The following is a 22,636-nucleotide window of genomic DNA, read 5'->3' as shown; positions in this document are numbered from 1 at the left end:
GGCATCTGCATACTGAATATAGAAAATGCAGATCAGGGTTGGGAGCCAGTGAGGGAAATGTTGGAGAGAGAAAAGACAGAAGATTATTTTTCCAAAATAACCTTTGGTCTTTTCTCCCCTGAACATTTCCCACGTGTCTGCTGCCCCTGTCCACCTCCCAACCCCCATCTCCCTCATTAGCTTGCGGCGGCACACTTGGCTGTGTCCCTGCAACACCTGTTCCCTTTATCTTCCGTGATCGGGAACCAGCTCTGCAGGGTCCTGTCCTTTCTTTTTTTTTGCTTTTAGGGATCGGCTGCAGGGGAGACTCCAGCAACCCCCCACTCACAATATAGTGAACAAGAGTACGGGGGACACCCTGCAGCCCCCACTGCATTTAGCATCGAATGGGGGTGTGGTCGAACATTTTGACCGTTTGGAATTTTCGAACGGCTGAAATTCAGTCAATTCTCCCATTCAGGCTTTTTATTATGGCTTTTTGGGTGATTCCAAAAATGATTATAGTTATAGAGGATCCATCCCCTGGGTGAGGGTTTATGAGGTGGTATCCCTCCACATCAACTCAAAGGTCATCAATAGCAGTAATCCTAGCATGCTAAGAGAGGAACAAAATCTTGAGAATGCAGAAAAGTAGATTTGGTGTGATGAAGCTTACTAGTTTTAGAAAACATTCCTGCATTCACGGATGCCTTGCTGATCCCTCTAAATCAGGGCTGTCTTCTGACCTATCCCAATCAATGAACATACCATTGATTTGATCCTCAATCTTCAGGCAAGTGACAAATAAGCGATCGGGATGTTTCACAACTGACTTCTTTACTGGTGCAGGATTAAAAGATGGTGTCTAACTGGCCGCGTATCACACACGTCACACTGAAGCAGAGCTAAAAGTAGATATTAATCCTTTCGGGTCTGCTGGCATTTCACAGATCAAGACACTTGGCGTGAGGTCATTAAAACAAATAAGTACAAGAGACTCATCAAGCCTCAGGAAAATTAGGGACATGCCCAACTGGATACTCTGTCTTTATAGTTAGGGAATCTAAGGAAAAGCAATTGTTTTTGTGAGGGGTAGTGTGATATATCCGGTGGAGTCATCACTGATTTCCAAGTGGTGGCCTCCTCCCATGTGGCCTGGGGAAAGCAGCCTCTACCTCACCCTGATCCTGGGTGGCGGATATATGAGGGAATTTCACATGGAAGGAGACAGCCTCCGCAGCCATGCCAGGCCTTGTTCGGGTGAGCCATGGTATCTCCCATTCTCCCTGGAAAATAACCCCCACTTTTCTGAAACCCTCATGGTTTATTGTCGTGCATCTGCACCCTTTCCAATGAAGAACAGGGATTGACCTTTCAACTTTGGTCTGCCTTGTTAATGTGATGAAATCATCTTTTTCAATTCTACTTGTCAATCCACCAGAACTGACTTGCCATTAAAACCCTTTAGAAATCGCTTATCCAAATTCCTTCTGTCAATTATCAACAATGGGCTGCTGTTCCCAGAATTCTCAACATACTGGGACTAGGAATAGGGATCAAGCAATGTGGAGCAAAAGAGCCAACCAGCAAGCACTTTAGTGTTTTCTGGCACACACCTGGGCCAGGGAAATTTAACCAGCCACAGCAGAGAATCAAGGACTGCTGCTTTGGCAATTGGCAAGAGAAAGCTCCACCTCTCTGTGAGGAACAGAGAACAAAAAGGCTGGGACCAGCATGGTGGAGCCAAGCGGCTCCACGACAGAGAAGAAAGAAGCTGCTGCACCAGGACACACTGTGGGAATGCCAGGAGCTGTTGAGGAACTCATGGGTGTTCGCAGTTGAAAGAAAGCCGTGCTTCACTCTCCAGATCCAAGAGCAAATCAGACATGTTAAGTCAAAGCCACAGGAGACAGGCGAACGAAGTAAAGTTGACCGCGAGAAGGAAGAAGACGGCAACCCTGCATTGGCTGACTGTGAGAGAATCCAGCAATACTAAGAGAAACTGGTGAGTCCACCCAGAAACTGTGGGGACACCGGGGCATATCAGCGAGCACGCCAAGTACAAACAATTGTGAATTACTTTATGGAGAGAAAGGAAAATCATGGACATATTATAAATGGGGAAAGCCAGTTACAAACAAACCATGTTCTAATGTTTGAGTGCACACATTACAAGTCTTTAATAAACAGAGATAGGATAATATATCAGAAGGATACATTATCCAATGTAATATATAAGCAACTTTGGGAGTTGGAAAAGACCCCAAATGAGCAGATGTCCTGGCAGGAGCGTAACCAGGCAGTCACAAGTGTTTGAAAAGCAGAACCCCTAGCAGGAGAGTATACTAGACAGTCACAAGTGTGTGACAACCAGAAGCCGTGGCAGGAGAGTTTACCATGCAATGTGTGTTGAACAAGAGAGAAGGAGCAACATCACCCAATAAAGAGATATGACAGGTGTCCTGGAAGAAACCAAGATTACAAAGCCAAACAGTTTTGTGTGCAAGTCTTGCAGTGGCCAAGAAAGGCTAAAAGAGCAATTGTGTATAAAACCTCAAGAGTGAAGAAGAATCCAGGTAAAGGGAATTACCCTCTGGAACAAGGACCTTATTTGTGAAGAACATTTTGTTGAAACCAATTCTTCTTCTTTTATGAACACTTTTCTGAACCGCTCAGGTTAAATAAATGTTGCCTTTTCAACTTAGAGTTATTTTTTTTTAGTGTGAGGGTTGGAATAGAGCTTTGACACAGGAAATATTTTGTTTGGACATTCTGACACAGACAATTCCTTAGTTTTTGTTTTACGTTGGGACATTTTTCTTGGGGCAGAGTCAGAGAGGAATTATCCCAAACCCTTTTATTTTCAGTAAATGTCTTTAGCCCTAATCAGTGCTGAATAGTGGCCGAGTTTCATTCCTGACTCCTCACAGGAGCCTCTATCCCCCAACACCCTCCTCCTTCACTCATTGTCTGTAATCATTTCAGAGAATTAAAATCCTTCAGTTGACCTTTCCATTGAGAAGCAACAAAGTAAAGCTATGCATCAATGGGTGAATGACTGGTAAGCATGAAAGACCCACACCCACCTATGCCAGGCCAGTTTACCTGTCTTTTTTTCTAACATGTGGTATCTACTTATATAATGGGGGAATCATTTTCAACCCAATTCATTGGGGGTCATTCCGAGGTTGGAGGTAAGTATTGGTTTTTACATCATGGCGGAAAGAGCGAGTCCGATCTGGTACCACGCCGCTATTTACAGGCTATTCCGACCTCGCGGGCATGAGGTTTCCGCCATGCCGGTAAATCCCCTAGCGGCATACCGCTAAAGGGCCCGTTAAACCCCTTACCGGCATGAAGCGAGACGTTCTTAACAACACCGCCATCGAAGCTTCGCCGTCCGTAATTAGCAGTGACCGTAATTTACGGATACCGCTAATTAAAGGATACGGAAATTACGTCATTGCACAGGAACGGGATGGAGCGCAGCGGCCATCTTTAAAAACACAATCCATTGCCATCTTCTCCAGGCAGCACCCTTGGGACGAACCTGAACCTCGGAAAAGGCCTACACAACCGCCAGCTATGCCCAAAGCCCCGAAAAAAAGTCAGCGGACCGCCTCCGCAAGCAGCGCTTCAGCCCCGAGAAGCTGCAGGCCATGGTGGGCCACCTGGAGGAGCACGCAGACGTAGTGTTCAGCAGCGACATGCGCAGAGAGACCGTGGTCCGGAAAAAAAACATATGGGTAGAACTTGCTCAAAGGGTGAGCGCAGTAGGCACCACCCCCCCGCATCCCCAGGGACTGCCGCAAGCGGTGGGACGACTTGCGGTTGAGGGTGCGGAGCATCCTCGCAGCCAATCGCAGCCAGGCACTGCTGACTGGAGGTGGTCCAAGTTCACCAATGAAACTAGCGCCATGGGAGGAGAAATGCGCTGCATTGATTGGCACAGAATCAATCGAGGGCGTCGGTGAAATGGAGTGTGGGGCTCCGTCGTCTGCTGATGGAGGTGAGTGTCCAAAGTCAACACCGCCAATGGCAAATACATGCTGAATACACTACCAAGCCCCGTCCAATGCACCTTGTCATACTGCCCTCCACCCATTCTGATAATGGCAAGACAACTGCCACCAAGGGACAAGTGCTCCACATAATGCCCACCAACCACAGTGCAGTAACTAGCACATCCCAATAAGCACACTGTGCAGCAGGCTTGGCAGTGTGCGAGTCAGACTGCACATGACCAGGCCAGGATTAGTGACTCCCACACCTGTGTACATATCCGACATTTCCGTAGAAACCAGTGATGTAGTAACGGCCAAAATGCCACCAATCCAAAATGACTGAAATGTGAATGCTGCCATTAATGACATTAGCGTCTCACGCAACCACTCATGTTGTACCTTTGTTCTACACCCACAGGCAGTGAGCATGAGGGCGATGAGCCTGAGAGAAGCCGTCCCACCACATCCAGTGCCAAAGGCAGGGACCACCGCGTACCGGCAAGGAAGGACAAAACCACCACAGCTCCTCCAAGGCCCATTGAGGTTGCACCACCCCCCTCCCTCACTGCATCAGCGCCTGCAACAATCACCACACCAAGGTCAGAGGAGTCCAGCATCTCTGGGGAGGTGGCAGCCACGGCCCCTCTGAAAATCGTGGACAGCCCCTTGTCGATCTGTGGGGTGTCAGAGGAGGACTCCTACCCCACTGTATACACCCCCGAGCCCTGCAATGTCCCCCAGGTGTCGTGCAGGGACTCTGGGGAGGGTGACACACCAGTCCGAAGTGCACGTGGCGATGCACCGGGAGATGCAGATCCCGTGCCCAGTACCCCATTCAAGGCCCTGTCAGGGCATGTCGACCCAATCCCCAGCAGGGATGATACGCCATCCCAGGAAGCACTACGTGCAGGACAACTCACTGCCCTCATCACTGACTTCAATGAGGAAAACCGCCAGGGCAGGTTGGAGTTACTCGAGGAGCTCAGGCAAATGCGTCAGGTGTTCACGGAAAGCACCAACCGTGTGTGTGAGGCACTTGGACGCATTGCAGACGCCCTTGTGGCAGCACATCCCATTCATGCAACTCAGCAGGAGGACACCCCCTCAACCAGTCCCCCCACCCCGGCAAGCCCAGCGTGCCGCTTGCTGCGTTCTCAGCGGCGCAGGAACATGCTCCCCCCCGGGCACCGGGAGCATGGATCAATAGACAATACTGCCACATGTGGCCTCAATGTGCCACAAGGGACTACTGTTGCGGAGATGGGGGGAGGGGGATCAGGGTGTGTATGGGAGTCGGGGGGAGGGGGGTGAGGGTGTGTATGGGAGTTGGGGGGAGGGGGGGAGGGTGTGTATGGGAGTTGGGGGAGGGGGTGAGGGTGTGTATGGGAGTTGGGGGCATGGGGGTGAGGGTGTGTATGGGAGTTGGGGGGAGGGGGGTGAGGGTGTGTATGGGAGTTGGGGGGAGGGGGCGAGGGTGTGTATGGGTGTTGGGGGAGGGGGGTGAGGGTGGAGGTTTTGTTGTTCACATGTGAACCTACTAATACAATACACCGGTTGTGCATAGAAAATATCAGAGTGGACATTGATCAATGTGCATGTGTCTTTTAATGACTCACAGTGCATGGTGTACATGTATCCCCACAACCAGTGCCCGATGCCCTGTCATCCTGACACCCTCAGCTGACTTGAGTGTCAGAAACATTGTCCAATCAATGATTGCCACACGGCACATCCCTCCTGTGCATCTGCACTGTGATGCTGTCCTGCCAATTCTTCATCCACCCCCTCATCATCATCTGGTGGTAGCAGTCCCAGGTCAAGGGGCAGTGGCACGTTCCGACGGATGCACATATTGTGCAGCTTTACACATGCCATGGTGATCCTGGCCACCTTCTTGTGGCTGTTGATGAGTGCTCCACCCGAACGGCTGTGGCAACAAAATGGTGCCTTCAACAGGCCAAATGTCTGCTCTATGGCCACCCGTGTACGGGTATGGGCTCGATTGTAGTCCTCCTCATGCCTGTTCTGTGGGTTGCGATAGGGGCCATGAGCCACGGCTTCAAAGGGTAGCCACCATCACCTGCATGGAAGGGGAATGAAGGTAAGTGTTTGTACATTGATGGTGGCGAACTGTAGCAGTCTTGCATGGCAGCTGGTGATTCCTGGCCATACACACATGTCCCTGGTTGCATCAACCCCATTTCTGGCCCGGCTATGTGTCCTGTGCCATGGAATGATGGAGGGGTAGCTTCTTCAAGATGGCTTATGGTGTGCACTCACATCTTGTTGCGCGTGCACCGTATATGCGTGCAGCAGTGTTGGCCTGAATTCATTGATGTGTTGGGTTCTGTGAGTTTTGGTGGCAGGGGGTGTTGACTGTAGTCAGTAGCATACTTATCTTACTGCACTGATCAGTACCATGCTGACTTGCACCACTACTATGGGTGTGCGGAACCAGTTGCACGCTGCTGTATCCCTGTTGGGCTCACTTCTATGCACTCCCAGGGACGTCTGTCTTGTGTGGTGGGATGCAGGAGGCTGCGAGATAGTGCATATGCAGTGCATGGTGCAGGATGCCCTTACGGTGTGTGAGGTCTGCTAATGAGTGGTGCTTGTGTTGTGGTATTGGGCCAGGTTAACTGTCGGAGGAGTAGTGTTGTATTTTCTACATTCTAGCATCGCTGTGAGGTTAGGCAGTCATGTGCCATAGCGATTACCTTGGGGCACTGTGTTCTGTGGGGTGCACATCGTGCACCGGCGTCAACATTCCCACACAGGTGTAGTATGCACCCCCCCCTTTCCCACCAAGTTGGGGTATGCATCCACCCTACTCATGGCCCCAATGCGCTGCCATGGCCCAATCAGGTGACTCACCAAGTAGCCAGGCACGTTGTCCAGCATGTTGCTCCATATAGCGTGGTAGCGGGGAGTTCCGCAGGACCAGGGGGTCATGTGTTGATCGGGGGTATCGGGCACAGCAATGTGTGATGGCTTTACTGGCATTTCATACCATCTGGACGTCAATGGAGTGATATTGCTTGCGGTTGCGATACGCCACCTCCATTGCATGTGGAAAGATCAATTCCACGTGGGTGCAGTCGAGGGCACCTATGCAATTTGGCATGCCTGCCAGTGCATGGTAGGCAACTTATGTATCCAATATCTCCTGGGGTGTCCGGGGTAGGGATATGTAGTCCCTTGTGTGTTTGATGAGGGCATCCAGCACTTGGTTGAGTATATGTGAAAATATGGCTGGTGGTATGCCATGCATGTGCCCCACTGTATGCTGTTACGTGCCTGTGGCAAGGAAGTGGAGAACAGACACTACCCTGAGTAGAGGGGGGATTGCAGTGTGGATTTCTATGAGGCTCACTGTGTCAGGTCCACTATGGTGGTGATGGTGTCCCGGTCAAGCCGGTACAGGGTATGGATCTGCTCTGGTGTGAGGTTGAAGGGGGAGGCTCTGATGCGAGGGATTGGGGGCTGCCGGCGCGGTAATGGTGGCTGCACCGGTAGGGCATGCTGGGCCTGTCTCACCCTCCTTCTCCTCCTGTGTATCCTCTGTGGTGGGGGCTGTGGTTGTTGTTGTTGCTGTTGTTGTCGCTGCTGCCTTGCAAGCAGGGCCTCCAGCTCCAGTAATCCTGCTACAATTGGTATCATCTTGGTGTGGGAGGGGGTGTGGTGAGTGGGTGTGCTCCTTTTGTGCTGTGCCAGACTCCATTGACTCCACCTGTGCTGATTGAGTGCACCTGTTCCTCTTGGAAACACTGCTCAGGGTTCTTAACACCTTCTCGGTGATGCCGGTATTTACTCCATGCCGGTAAGGTACTTTGCGGCCTTGTAGAGGCCGTTTTTTGCATGTCCGCATGACTTGGGATCAGCTCCGGTTTACGCCATGCCGCTGATTTCGGCATGGGGTGGCGTGCGCGTGCCACGAAACCGCTATTTACGGCCTCGTACTTTACGGTGCCGTAAATAACGGTCTAGAGGGTCAGAATGGCCCGTAAAGGTAAACGATGCCAGTAATCCTTTACCGGCATCGTTTTTCCCTTAACGCCCAACTCGGAATGACCCCCATTGTATTAATCATGTATTGCCAGACACGTGCCTTGTATCCAAGTGTGCTCTTGCCAACTTCCCTGATCCCCTTGAAGCCTTGAAAGGACCCCGACACTAAATCATGGTCTTCTTCTGAGGCAAACAATCAAGAGAATAACTCTGGGTGGGGCTTGTCCTTAACCTTGGAGGTCAGTACTGAAGAGGCATTCATGTTTAATGAGGTCATGTTTAATCTCTTTTAATTCTTGATTAAATTAAGATGCCTTGATTGGCTGTTTGCAGAGGAGCCAATTTATCAGATAAATCACGAAAACATTCACACACTTGATCAGTAAATTCACAGCATGCGAACACTGGATTTAGTACCAATTGTTCCAATTGATCCTCATAGAGAGAAGAAAATAATGTATGTTTTGTGTGAGTATTTAATTTCGATGATGATTGAGTAAACAAAGGGTACTATTGGAAGCAGATTACTCGTAAAGGAACTGATAAAACGGTCTGATCGTGATGTTTGGTGGTTGGTTTCTGGGTCAATATTTGGGTTCCTGAAAAATATCTAATCCAGATAATGGTCCTTGGTGTGGGTTGGAATTGTTGACAGGTGATTAAAATTAGATAAGTGAAACAATTGGTTGGTATTCTTGACATCAAATTGTTTATTGTCTTCTGGACAAAGTTAAAATCCCCAAGATTAACCAGATTGCTAAAATCCAAAAAATCTTTGCTTAACCAAATTTCAAAATGATATAGATTATATTTTGCCGTGCCCGCAGTGTGATGACATAACAAAGATCTGAAAGTTCAATGATCATCTATTTTACACTTTAATAAAAAAAAAAATCAACTGAATCGTTTAGAACAGAAGTGTTCATCAAAGCCATTTTAAAAGTATTTTTAAAAATCATGAAAATTCTCCCTCCTGTGCTATTTAACCAGATGATGGAGTAGTTTGCGGATAAATGTCTGGAATAGAACTAGTTTATAGTTTGGTTAACCAGGTCTCCGGTAAAAATACAACATCTAAATCATTAATGATGGTGAGTGACATTGAACAGACAGTTTTCTCTATTCATTACTGAATTGTTTGGAGACTGTTTCACACGTGTACACAACTGGATTTTGTATCTTATGTATTTGTACAGAGGTATGAACAAATGAGATTGATGACTGCATGTATTGCCAATCATAGAGGGGTTATTGAATGAATGTGTCGTCTCAGATTAATTGCGCTTCTATTTCTCAATAATATGCACCTGTTTGGGAAGTCATGTTGCCCTTCCCAATGCATTTTGTTAAATGAGTTAATGACTGTACTTTAGAGAACAGGCTTGTTTGAGCTGGCCCCTGTTCTCATCTGTAAGGGAACAGCCCCAAAACATTGTTTTCGTATATACTAAAGCCGTGGGCCCAGCAGCTTTCTTTTTTTTTAACCTGTATTTAATACCACTTGGCGACAATACAATATCATGAAATCATATATCCAGCACATAAGTTTACAAGTATACAACCTCCATAGAAGTTACATTACATGGCTTCTGCCTCTCCATCCTCAGCAGATACCCCCCAAACTCACGTGGTCATGTTCATTCTGACCTCTGAGTTATTGGTGAAAGTCTAACCATATGTCCTTGTGTCTTCTACTAGAATGCACCAATGTAGCAGACACCTGCATGCAGAGCAATTTCGTCCATGCTTATCGTTGCTTCCACTGTGTCTAGTGGTCCTCCCGATGTGCATTTGCCGTCATAAAGGAGTGATCGCAATGCTGTCTCCCACGCTGCACTATTTTCCAAACGTTCATGTGGCGGAACATCTATTAGTCCGTCCCAGTATGTTGCATATAGGTCATGTGCCGCCAAATAACATACCTCGTAATGTGGGGCCAGAAGTCCACATTCCTTCCAAGGACTAGTTAATGACTCCCAGCCGTGCCTGACTGCTCGATTAACCCACAAGAAGGAGACACTTATTGATTGCAACTCTCTGAATATAGCCAGCCTGGGCCATGCTGGGTTATTATTATGCAAAAACAATAACTTTGGCAAGATGATTACTTTGAGTAAGGGTAGTCTGCCAATCATAACACTGATATCTTTGCCCATATATTTAACTTGGACCACAATTGTGTTACATATGTGGTGTAATTCAATTGTATCGACTCTGACAGTGTCTTGTTACAACTATCCCCAAGTATTTCATGGAAGTCTTTGCCACTTTCAAACCATGTGCATCAGCCGGTGCTAAGGTAGTTTGAGTGACAGGGGGACACCTATGATTTCTCCCTGTTGAGGTATAGCCTAGGTACCTCCCAAAGTCCTTTACTGCTCTGAGAATGTCGGACACGTTTTCAGAAGGATTGCAAATATATAATAATATGTCATCCGTGTAAAGGGAGATTAAAGTCGGACAGTCTCCCAGTCTGAGGCCACTTTTCCCATATCGATCTCTTAGATTATCCACACATGACTCAATGGTGTGAGCTAATAGGAGCGGCGATAGTGGGCATCCCTGACTCGTGGCACCTTTGAGTTTTATGATAGATGATGAAGTTCCATTTTTATTGACCCTAGCAGTCGGGCTGTATATAGTAATCCCACCCATCATTGACATCAGGGACCGAACCCATAATTCTCAAGTATTTGAATTAGAAACGGCCAATAAACCGTGTCAAACGCGTTACACATGTCCAGCGATATGGCAACTGCCTATGACTCTGCCATATTGGACTTTGTGTATTAAATGGGGCATCATGAAAATGTTGACGTCCACATTGATTAAAGACAGTGGAAGGTGTGAGGTGGAGTCATTAGGTATTTTATCTAACTTCAATAACAGCATTATCATAGGCTCTAGAAGCGACTCCGATAATTGTCCTACACCTAAAGACCCCTCCCATGGTTGCAGCAAATATGGGATCAGAGCGGTATGGAATTCTTTATAGAACTCTGTGACTAGTCGAACCCAGAAGCTTTTCTATTAGGCGGCCCCATAATTGTCTCTCTTATCTCTCATCTTGTGTTATTGGCAGCTCAAGTGCTTCAGAACCCGCATGTGAAAGCTGGGATGTTGGTACTGTTCTGAGGTAAGTGGCTATCTCATCCCATTTTGCAACACCCTTTGGCTGGTATAAAGCAGCATGCTATTTTCAGAACACAGCATCCATATCCTTTTTCTGTGTGATCTAGCTCCCCAGTTTCAGCATCAATGTGCGCTATGGGTGTCATCCAACCATGCTTTACACCAATCGCGCCAAGTGGTGCCCTGGGCTGTCTGCTTCTCCATATCTCCGGCCCATCCTGGGCCTATCCAATAAGTTTCGAGCATTATGTCATGTGAGGGTGCTTCAGCATACGTCTCCTGGAGTTCGTTGTTACGTCTTGCTCCTGTCTTGCTGAGTATATCTCAAAACCCCATATTCAGATGCCATAGCCATTCCTCTAACAAGTACTTTGCAAGTCTGTGAAAGTGTTTCTATAATGGAGATGGAGCTAATTTTCTCTGCAAAGTTGTGATATATGCTTTCCTGAAGAGTAAATGCAAAGGTGGGAACTGGCAAGGCATCTGGTTTAAATCTTCATGGGGGCCTGCTGTTTACCCTTTCAGACCAAGAGAGTGCCAATAAAACAGGAGTGAGATCAGAGAAAGTGCGTTAATACATTTCACAAAGTGTAACTTTCCGTAAGAGGGTCTCCAACATACACCGCAGGTTGATACACAAGTGCATGTCATGCACCGACGAGTAATATGTATATCCCTTTTGTTCCTTGTGTACAATCCTCCAGACATCAACAAGCCCCAGATCTCATAATCCTACCACTATTGTGCTAGCTGCTTTTGTCATACTCCGGGTGTGCGTAGTAGACACATCCTTAGTTACATCAAGTATGGTGTTACAATCCCCACCCCAGAATACCTCTGCTGTTAGGAACGCTACCAGATAACCCATCATAAAAACCAGGATCATCAGTATTGGGGCCATAACTGTTCAGTATCACCACTTCCTTTTTGCACAGATAACCAGACACTAACACAAATCGCCCTGGGGTGTTGACTGTGGATCACGTGCAAAAAATAAACTGCAATTTTTTATATATCAATATCATGACAACTCTGGCTTTAGCTGAATATGAGGTATAATATCTTTGTGTGCCCCAGTTTGGTGCTGTCCTCGGAGCCTGCTGTTCCTGGAGAAGCAAGACATTGGGCCTCATTACAAGTGTGGCGGCCATGGAATGAACGGTGCCGGTAAGGAACTAGGACGTTCATTCGGGCCGTCACATTACGAGTTCTGCAGCGGGTGCCGCTCTGCATGCCTGGTCAGACCAGACGTGCAGAGCGGGACCCGCTAGCAGAACAGAATGCTAACAATGGGCCCGTTGTTAGCATCCTCCCCATTCCCAAGTCCCCTTTTGCAAGACCCGGACCCGAGTTTGGAGGTAGCCATGCCGCTAAAAACGGCATGACCACCTCCAAACTTGTAATGAGGCCCATTACCGCCCCAACTGAGCCATCACCTTCTTGGCCTTCGTGTAATTGCACAAATCACTCACATTGCAGCTCAGTAGTTTAATCTGGACTGGGCTATCCCGAGACCCCAGCTTGTTGTTGAAAATTCCTAATTTGATAAACCACTCCATATGTTGTGTCTAGTCATCTTTCAAATTATTCCATCAAGCATGTGTTAAATGTTTCCCTGCACAACCCAAAACTTTCACCACCCCCTTTCCTCACTGCCCTCCCTCAACCAGCAGTGACTAAATCCCACCCCCAAACTCTACCCAAACTGAACCAGCATTGAATTTGAAATAGGAAAAACAGCTCCGGCAGTGGTACTCTGGCTTTAATAAGCTTCAATGCCTCCTCCGGGAACTGTGAAAAAGAACAATTTCCCATTAAACTGAAAGTACAATCTAGTCGGATATAACATGGCATATTGCAAATTGCGATCCCGCAGGAACTTCAATACACCTAAGAAATGTTGCCTCTCCTGCTGAACAGCCACTGAGAAGTCTGCAGTTCCTGCTTATCACCCGCTAGCTTCAGCAACAGATCTCTATCCCTATAACTCACAGATCTCTATCCCTATAATTCAAGATCTTTGCGATTATTGGCTGTGGGAAGTACTTTGGTTTATGCTTTGGAGCGAGATCCCCAGGAACTCTTTCAACTGCACAAATGGGCAACAATGTCGGATTACATAACAACTGCCTTAGAAGCGCCCCACTGCCTGCTCCATGTCTTCTTGTAATGCCTCTTCGGGAACTCACACTATTCAAACGTTCCTGCGTGAAGAAGATTCTAGAACGTCGCACTTTGATTTCACATATTTCACTTCCTTTACAAGAGAGTGAACAGTGGTTTGCAATGTGGGGAGGCAAGAGAGAGGCTGTCTCTGATGCCTCCCACCCACCTCTCCCAAAACAATGCTTACCCGTTCCCCACCCCTTCCTTCCCTCCCCACTTACCTGCTGGACCGGAGCTTTGTGTCATGGTCCCCGCACTCCTCCTGTGTCACCGCCGCCATCATAGAAATGGAAAAGGGACTAAGTCCCTTTTCGCTATGGCAGCATCTGTCTTTTTTCAGTGTTTCTTTTCCTCTGGAGATTTCCTACAAATGGTTTTTACTCCCGCTGTGGGGGGCAGACATGGCCTTTAATGGCCCACGGCCAAAATGCAACCTGGGCTCAAGATGGTGGGCTGTTATAGGCCATGTATGCCCCCCACAGCGGGGAGAAAGCCATATTCAGTAGCAGTCCATTAAGAAAGCTAAAGTCAAAAAATAGAAGATCATGCAACTATCCAAAAAGAGGAACCCAAATTAGCCTCACGAGAAAGCCAGGGTAGCAAAACACACAGCACACGGGATCACAGTCTCTCATTCAGGAAGTGTTGATGGTCACTCTAATACACATAACACCAACACTGATGTTTGTGCACGTATGTCCCAATCAAATAACCATAACACTTCAAATATTCAATGCTTTGTCAATACGCCCTTACATAGGTGCTCTCTGTTGGTCTTGCATAACATATCCAACAATATTTCCCATTTAAAAACCTGATGGCTTCTAAGCAGAGCCCCTTTTCGCATTCAACCACTGCAAATACTATGACTTTGTGAAAGACCTCGGCATCTACAAGGGCTGCCCCTGAGAAATGGCCACGCTAACCGCGTTAGACTCACCTCTTCCATATGGCCTACAGTGTGGGACTTGCTCTGTAATTGCTCAGACCAGCATCCACTTCTACAGCCCCTCAGACAACGATGGCTGATTGCTCCATTTCAGGATGGCGAAGGATAATGTTGTAGGCATTGCCAACCAACGCTTTGCCATCAATCTCACACTCTAAGGCTGACTATGTCATTATTTTCTTGCACCCCTTATCATTCCCCCGATTCTCCTTCATTAACCCCACTCGTCTTCTTTCTTTTAGTGCAGTGAGAAGGCTGCAAGACCCCGTGGTTTGCATAACAAGCCCCTATAAATCCACGGAAATCTTTAAAACATCTTCAAAACGTGTTTTCAATTAAACATGTAATATCAATGTCGGACAGAATATATTAATACATTAAAGTTTTAATACATATTTTGGTGGCGGTTAATGTCATAAAATGCCCCGCTCTCTTACTGGTTCTCTTTGATATGTGCTTGGCTACTTAAAGGAGGCACAGGGCTGATGCAGATGAATAGACGCCAGTAGAGCTTATGTTGTAGCCACTGAGAACATTGTTCAGTTCATCTGGTTAACAGTGAATTTCCTGTTTGTGATATTTTATTATGCGATGGGCTCATGGTGTGAAATTCCTTACAATGCGATGAATCCAAGCTCTGTCCTGGTTTGTAATACGTTTCCCTTTACTTTCCTCCTTCAACACTAAAGAGAATAAAAATAGAAAACTATAACCCATTGTAACAACTCTTAATTAACCGAAGATATGTAGGTTGAGGGGGCAGCGAGTGGGCAACATAATGAGGCAGGGGGATATTCCAGGCTGATGAATGCACAGCGGTGGGGATGCCCTGCAATCAGGAAGTGCAGTGGATACAAATGATGCTTTGGGCACAAATGCAATGCATGCACCTACTTTATGGTGGCATGCGATGATGGTTTGTATGCATGCAGCCTCTGTCCCCCGTGCTTCCATGGTGACCTCCTCCAGTGCTGTGGAGGAATCATCGTCTGGAAGTGTCAGACATTCCTGACCATGACATAGCCAATGGTGGCATGAGAAAGATGGCCAACCATTGCCGGAGGCACCAGCTGCAGCTGCCTGTGTGTCCTTGGTTGGCACGTGGCCCCCTGCAGTGGAAAGGTGTGTTGTGATTACACAGGGCAGCCACCATCATGATGATCTTGTCCTGCATGCAGGCTTCTATTTATTACCTGCCTTCCGGGTTGTTATTCCTCCCGGTTTAGCTAGAAGTCAGTGCAGCACAATATGCTTTAGGCATTCTCCTGTGTCAGAAAGACTGACAATAATTCACATGTTTTAAATGGACAAACCCCTGATTGCTCCTATTTTTAACCACTCCCTTGTTCGCATCCTATCATCTGGCACATGCAACATCTCTGTATCCATCTCCTGACCTACGCATCCTCTCACATCCTTTCCTTTTTCCTCCTTTCCCTTTTCCTCCTTGCCCCTGCCACGCCATTGTAACTTTCAAATCGGCGTTTCAACTCTATCTCTTGCACTTAAAAGGCACACCCACTCTTTCCCAGCATCTTCGTGGCTCGCTTGACGCTTGCGCCCCAACCACAGTTGTCATCATGCTTGATGAAGTCTCCCTTTAAAAGCTCCTCTTTGTTCCTCTGTTGGCTTGCTGGCTATCTTGAATTCATTTCCTCCCCTTGACCCACCATTACCATGGGGACTTTGAGAAACATGTTATATCTGGGTCTTTCCAGTGCAGTATGGGGAGTGCCTGGACATTTCTCATTTTGCCGCCTCTAAGGTAGCACAAAGAACCCAAAACATGTTCCTGGGCAGAACGTACATTGCAACTCTCAGGTAAGGAGCAAGAAGCGACTCAGGACAATTGTACGTAAGGCCCTGTGGTAAAAAAAAGAGGACATAGGATATCACATGCTGCTCTGTACAGGTACCTTAATCCTAGCAAGGATGGTTGTTTCCAATTTTTAGATTCTTGAAAATATGTAGGTCATCCAGTGAGCAAATTACAGTGTTTGAAGTTTCTAACTACCTGAAAAGTGCCCAGATCGAAAGGGCTAGATTGAACAAGTTGAGCACTTTTGAGTACATGATAAAAGCCCTTGCTCACCATTTTACAGGTAAGCAACATATTACAGAGCTTAGTTTAGTTTAGTATAGTTTATTATTTGTTTAGCGCCACCTGGCCCTGGGGCATCCAGGCGCTTGGCAAGGTTACATAGTTACACAAGATGGTACAAAGTAGTCAATACAGTAGTCAAGGCATTGTACAATCGATTTCTCAGATAGGCATATTCGAAAAGACATCAAAGATATATATACAGGCAGTAGAGCACGGATACGGATACGGAAGCGTAAAGGATATAAACATTTGTAGGGTAGAGGCATGTGTGATGAACTAGCGTTTTAGACTTCTTTGGCAAGAAGCCATGCTTTGGCTCCGTGTCTGAAACGGTGAAAGGAAGGTTCAGCTCTGAGATTGGTGGGAAGGGAGTTCCAAAGTTTAGAAGCGAGCACGGTGAAGCTTATACCGCCTGCTTTTTGGAGCTTAAATCTTGGGATGTTTAGGGTCTGTGATTGAGCTGATCTGGTTAGGCAAGATGAGGTGTGGAATGTGAAGTTGTCCAAAAGGTATCTAGGTGCTTGGTTGAATAGACACTTGCGTGTGAGAGAGAGTGTTTTGTATTTTATTCTTTGAGGTATGGATAGCCATTGGGTGGAGCGTCTAGCGTTAGAGATGTGCTCGTGTTTGGGTATGTTCAGTGCTGATTTTAGTGCATTGTTTTGGATAACTTGGAGCTTGTTGATTTTCTTTTGGCTAGTGCCCAGGTATAGCGCGTTGCAGTAGTCGACTTTTGAAAGTACTAGTGCTCTGGCTAGCGTAGTACAGTTAGGGGTCGAGAGGTAAGGTATGCTTGCATTAATGAGCTTACATGTGTAAGCAGTGGTGGAGGAGATGGCATTGATTTGTCTAGTCAGTGTGAGGGAGGAATTGAGATAAATCCCCAGAGTTTTTACACTGTTGGAGATCGGGATGTTGTTACCGTCAATTGTGAATGTCTGGTAAAGTTTGTCGAGGTTGTTAAGTTTGGATTGGGAACCTAGAAGAAGAAGTTCGGTCTTGTCGCCGTTAAGGCAGAGTCTGTGTTTGGCCATCCATTCTTGCATAATGGAGTGAATGTTGTTGAGTACAGAGTTGTCAACGGAATAATCACCAGTTAGTGGGATGAGTATTTGGGTGTCATCTGCGTAATTCTTGTAGATGACACCCAAATGTTCCAGTATGTCAAATAGAGGTTTCGTGAACACATTGTATAGTGTGGGAGAAACACAGGAGCCCTGGGGGACGCCGCAAGTAACAGGGGCCGGATCAGCGGCTGCCGTGGGAGCAAAGACCCTCATGGATCGGTTGTTCAGGAAGGACTGGATCCATGCATTTGCCTTGTCGGAGAATTTGGCTGCTGAGGTAAGATGTTGGCATAGAATATCATGGTTTACCAAAGCGAAAGCAGCAGAGAGGTTGAGGAGGAGAAGAAAGGCTAATTTGCCTTTGTCTTTGAGGTTGTCCATTTGTGTCTTGAGATCGATTAGGGCTGTCTCTGTGCCGTGTTTGGGTCGGAAGACTGATTGTCTTAGTCCTAGCAAATTGTTTTTCTCAAGGTGATCCTGGATCTGCAGGTAGGCAGCTCTATCAAAGAATTTTAGCAAGAAGAGGACGGTCGTAATAGGTCTGTAGTTGGTGGGTACGTTAGGGGCTAAAGTGGGTTTCTTGTGTCGAGGTAAAACCCAGAAGTCCTTTAAGTTGTTGGGTACTATACTGGATGTGAAGGAAGAGTTGATGAGAGAGGTGATGAAAGGGGCAAGATGTTTGGCAGCATCTTTGAGACCTGGGGCTGGGCAGATGTCTCCTTGACATTTGGAGGGTTTGAGAGGGTTTATTATACCTTCAACCTCCTTGATAGAGATGGTGAAGAATTCAAATAGGTTGTTATTAACCGAGCGTGTGGTGTTGGTGGGTGAGGTGGGATTGTTTGCAAAAGTGAGGCTTTCTTTCTTTGACTCAATTTTGGATTGTAGCATAGCAATTTTACCAAGGAGTGCTTCTTGTATGTTGGTACACCAAGAGATATCTTTGGTGCATGTGTCGGGTATGGGAGATGGGGACTAGAGGTCTCGAAGTATATTGAAGAGCTCTATTGTTGGAATTGGCTTTGCTAATTCTCTCGTTGTACATTTTTTTTTTTTGTTTGGATGATTGCTGACTTGTAGATGTTGGAGGCTAAGGAGTAGGATGTTTTGTTGTTAGTGGAGGGAGACTGTTTCCAGGCTAATTCTGCTTGTCTTTTGTTTTTGCTGAGAGTTTTTAGTTTGGGTGTGAACCAGAAAAAGCGTGTGGTTTGGCTTTTCGTAGTTTGAGTGGTGCTACTGTGTTGATGGCCTTAATAATGGTTGAGTTGTAAAGGTCTACTAAATCTGTAGAGTTAGTGATGGTTGGTGTGAAGTCGATGATAGGTTGGAGTAAAGGGATGAGTTTCTCAGCTGTGATGTTTTTGCTGTTTCTTGTGAATGTGGTGTGGATGGAGCATTGGGCAGAGGTGTTGGTGTGTGTTTATCTTTGTTGATGGTGAAGGTGATGAGATGGTGGTCAGTCCAGACGCATGGTGTATTGGAGAGGATGGAGGTGTTGCAGATGGGGTCTGCGATCTAGTCTAATGTGCAGCCTTTGTTGTGTTTAGGTTGAGTGACATGGTGGGATAGTGTTTGCTACAGAGCTTGCTTTATCGTCTTTCTCTTCTTGACGCTGGTGGAGAGTAGGCTATATCTTCATTAAAAGAAGAGATGGGGCCTGGCGGCCTGTAAATAAGGTGTATGGTGATAGTACTTGAATGAGTGGCGGATAGTTTGATGGTGAGTGATTCTGCAGATGGGAGAGTTTGCTTTAGAATGTGTCTTATGTTAATGGAACTTCTTGCTATAAAGGCTACTCCTCCGCCTTTGGCTGTTTGTCTATCAATGCAGTAGATGGTGTAGTCATTAGGGATGGCTAGTGCAAGTGTGGGACCTTAAGCTGCGTTGAGCCAGGTCTCGGTAATAGCTAAGAAGTCTAGATCGTTTAGCGATATGATGTCGGCTATGTCTAGGGCATGGGCGACTAATGATCTTGCATTAATTAGTGTGCCTTTGATTGTTTCAGTGGTGAGTTGGCGTGGTTTTCTGTTGGAAGTGAGAGGGAATGTTGCATTGGGGTGGGGAGTAATCTGTACGGGTGATGCTTTTACATATTCATTTTGAGTGGTTAGTTTGGGTTTTCTTTTGCTCAGACTTGAGGTGGGAGACGGCAAAGTGGTGTGTATCCTAGTTCTGAGGCGGTTGCATCTCAATATGCCTAAGCATGGATAGGAATTCCAGATGAGGTTGTTATTCAGGATCGGAGTGCTCGGAGTAGAGTCATGGGTTACTTCTTGGATGGTACATGTATCTGCGATGGGGAGGGTTTAACTGTGGCTGGGCTGGTATGGATTGAGGTTGGGTAGGAAAGGGGTGGACAAGGGATAGGATGATGTCTAGGACAAGCAGGCCTGCTGAGACCGTTGGGATGGGATAGGAAATGCGCTCCTGTGCACGGCAGGTCGAGCGGTACCACGCAAAAGGGAAACATGATGAATATGATCCAGGCTGGCATAGTTATTTACAGTAAGGTAGGCAGGCTAGGTTAGGGCTGGGTGTTTTCTTTCAGCATAGGACGGCCTAGGTTACTTAAATGCAATAGTAATTATTCGAGTAGATTCCTGGGTGACCTGTATGAGTTTTGCAGCATGGCAGTTGGGTGGCTAGATAAGCAGAAGCATTCACTGGCGGGGGGATTGGACAGCTGAGTAGGAGAGCAGTTTCCACGGTGGTGTTCACCTAGATTCTATGAACTAAAATGCAGAGGAATCAATTTGCAATGAATGAGCTAAAATGCTGAGGCGGCTAGCTAAGAACAATATCAACAGAAGGTGGTACACCTATTTTTGGTTTGTGCAATATGTGCTCTTAGCAAACATTTGAATACCAGCAAGGGGGTTCACCTAGCTTTAATTTGCAATGTATGAGCTAACGTGCAAGGCTAAGAGCATTATCAAGCAGAGGCGGATAACAGCTTATGGGTTTGTCTAGATTCAATTTGCAAGATATTGGCTAAAATACAGGCTGTGTCAATTTGCAAAAAGTGGGCTAAAATGCAAGAGTAATGTCAACAGAGGCGGATAACAGCAGAGGAAGTCGCTGAGATTCAAATTGCAAAATATGGGCTAAAAATGCAGGCTATGACAATTTGCAATAAATGGGCTAAAATGCAAAAGTAATGTCAACAGAGCTTGCTAAAAAGTACCCTACTTGTTAAATATACACCTTTGGATCCATGTGATTATCAGGCAATGGCACACTGTGAACACCAGCATTGGCACACTAGAACACCAACATACAGCCATTGCAGTTTTGATCCTTTTTCTTTTCAAAGATCTAAAGATCAGAAATAAAGAATTCTTCCTAAGAGTAAGGTACTGTGGACAGGACAACATAAAAAAGATCAGACCTGGGTCAGTCCAGACCCTTTCATGCAATTATTTGAAAAGTGGAACATCAGCGGTGTAAGATACAGAACTGCCAGCCTTTTGTGCTGATCCCACTCTCCTCTAAAAATGACCTCCTGAGAATGCACACTACCGTTAGTGTGGCAAACCTTTTTCTGATCACTCCTATCCAGCACTCTGAAGCGCCCCATGCCCGCTATATAACCCAAAGAGGAAACATGCAAGAGCCACTAACATTGCAGCTACATCAGCTCCAATCCGTAATGCCACTGCTGAGCTCGCTCCTGCATGCACACCGATAACAGTGCACTGCCATGACTTCATTGCTGCCAACCAAGTCAATCCTGCCGCAAGCCCTGCAATGCCATCTACTGCTACGACACCATGCCACGCAATTGCACCAAACCCTGTTGTGTTGCCTGCTAATGCTGGTAATAATGCCTCATGCCATGCAAGTGTTCCAAACCCTGTTGTGATGCCTACTAATGCTGGCAATAATGCCTCATGACATTCAAGGGTTCCAAACCCTGTTGTGATGCCTGCTAATGCTGGCAAGAATGCCTCATGCCATGCAAGTGTTCCAAACCCTGTTGTGATGCATGCTAATGCTGGCAATAATGTTGAGTGACATGCAAGTGCTCCAAACCCTGTTGTGATGCCTACTAATTCTGGCAATAATGCCTCATGACATGCAAGTGTTCCAAACCATGTTGTGATGCATGCTAATGCTGCCAATAATGCCTCATGCCATGCAAGTGTTCCAAACCCTGTTGTGATGCCTGCTAATGCTGGCAATGATGCCTCATGACATGCAAGTTTTCCAAACCCTGTTGTGATGCCTGCTAATGCTGCCAATAATGCCCCATGCCATGCAAATGTTCCAAACCCTGTTGTGATGCATGCTAATGCTGCCAATAATGCCTCATGCCATGCAAATGTTCCAAACCCTGTTGTGATGCATGCTAATGCTGCCAATAATGCCTCATGCCATGCAAATGTTCCAAACCCTGTTGTGATGCATGCTAATGCTGCCAATAATGCCTCATGCCATGCAAGGGTTCCAAACCCTGTTGTGATGCATGCTAATGCTGCCAATTATGCCTCATGCCATGCAAATGTTCCAAACCCTGTTGTGATGCATGCTAATGCTGCCAATAATGCCTCATGCCATGCAAGTGTTCCAAACCCTGTTGTGATGCCTGCTAATGCTGGCAATAATGGCTCATGCCATGCAAGTGTTCCAAACCCTGTTGTGATGCATGCTAATGCTGGCAATGATGCCTCATGACATGCAAGTTTTCCAAACCCTGTTGTGATGCCTGCTAATGCTGCCAATAATGCCTCATGCCATGCAAGTGTTCCAAACCCTGTTCTGATGCATGCTAATGCTGCCAATAATGCCTCATGCCATGCAAGTGTTCCAAACCCTGTTGTGATGCATGCTAATGCTGCCAATAATGCCTCATGCCATGCAAGTGTTCCAAACCCTGTTGTGATGCATGCTAATGCTGCCAATAATGCCTCATGCCATGCAAGTGTTCCAAACACTGTTGTGATGCCTGCTAATGCTGGCAATAATGCCTCATGCCATGGAAGTGTTCCAAACCCTGTTGTGATGCCTGCTATGCTGCCAATCATGCCTCATGCCATGAACATGGCTCAAACCCAGCTACTATGCCTGTGAACTCAATAGGAGCCCCAGACCCTGACACCATAAACTCCTATGACCTCTCCTACACCCCCACATCTAAGACTGCAGCATTGAAATGCACACTGGTCAACACACGGTCCCTAACTGCCACGCTCTAGATACCCATGAGGTTCTCAAAGCCCATAACCCT

Source organism: Ambystoma mexicanum, chromosome 5q (assembly GCF_040938575.1).
Source record: "Ambystoma mexicanum isolate Mex_15411 chromosome 5q, UKY_AmexF1_1, whole genome shotgun sequence".
NCBI classification, from domain to species: Eukaryota; Metazoa; Chordata; class Amphibia; order Caudata; family Ambystomatidae; genus Ambystoma; species Ambystoma mexicanum.
This window is presented reverse-complemented; position numbering follows the sequence as displayed.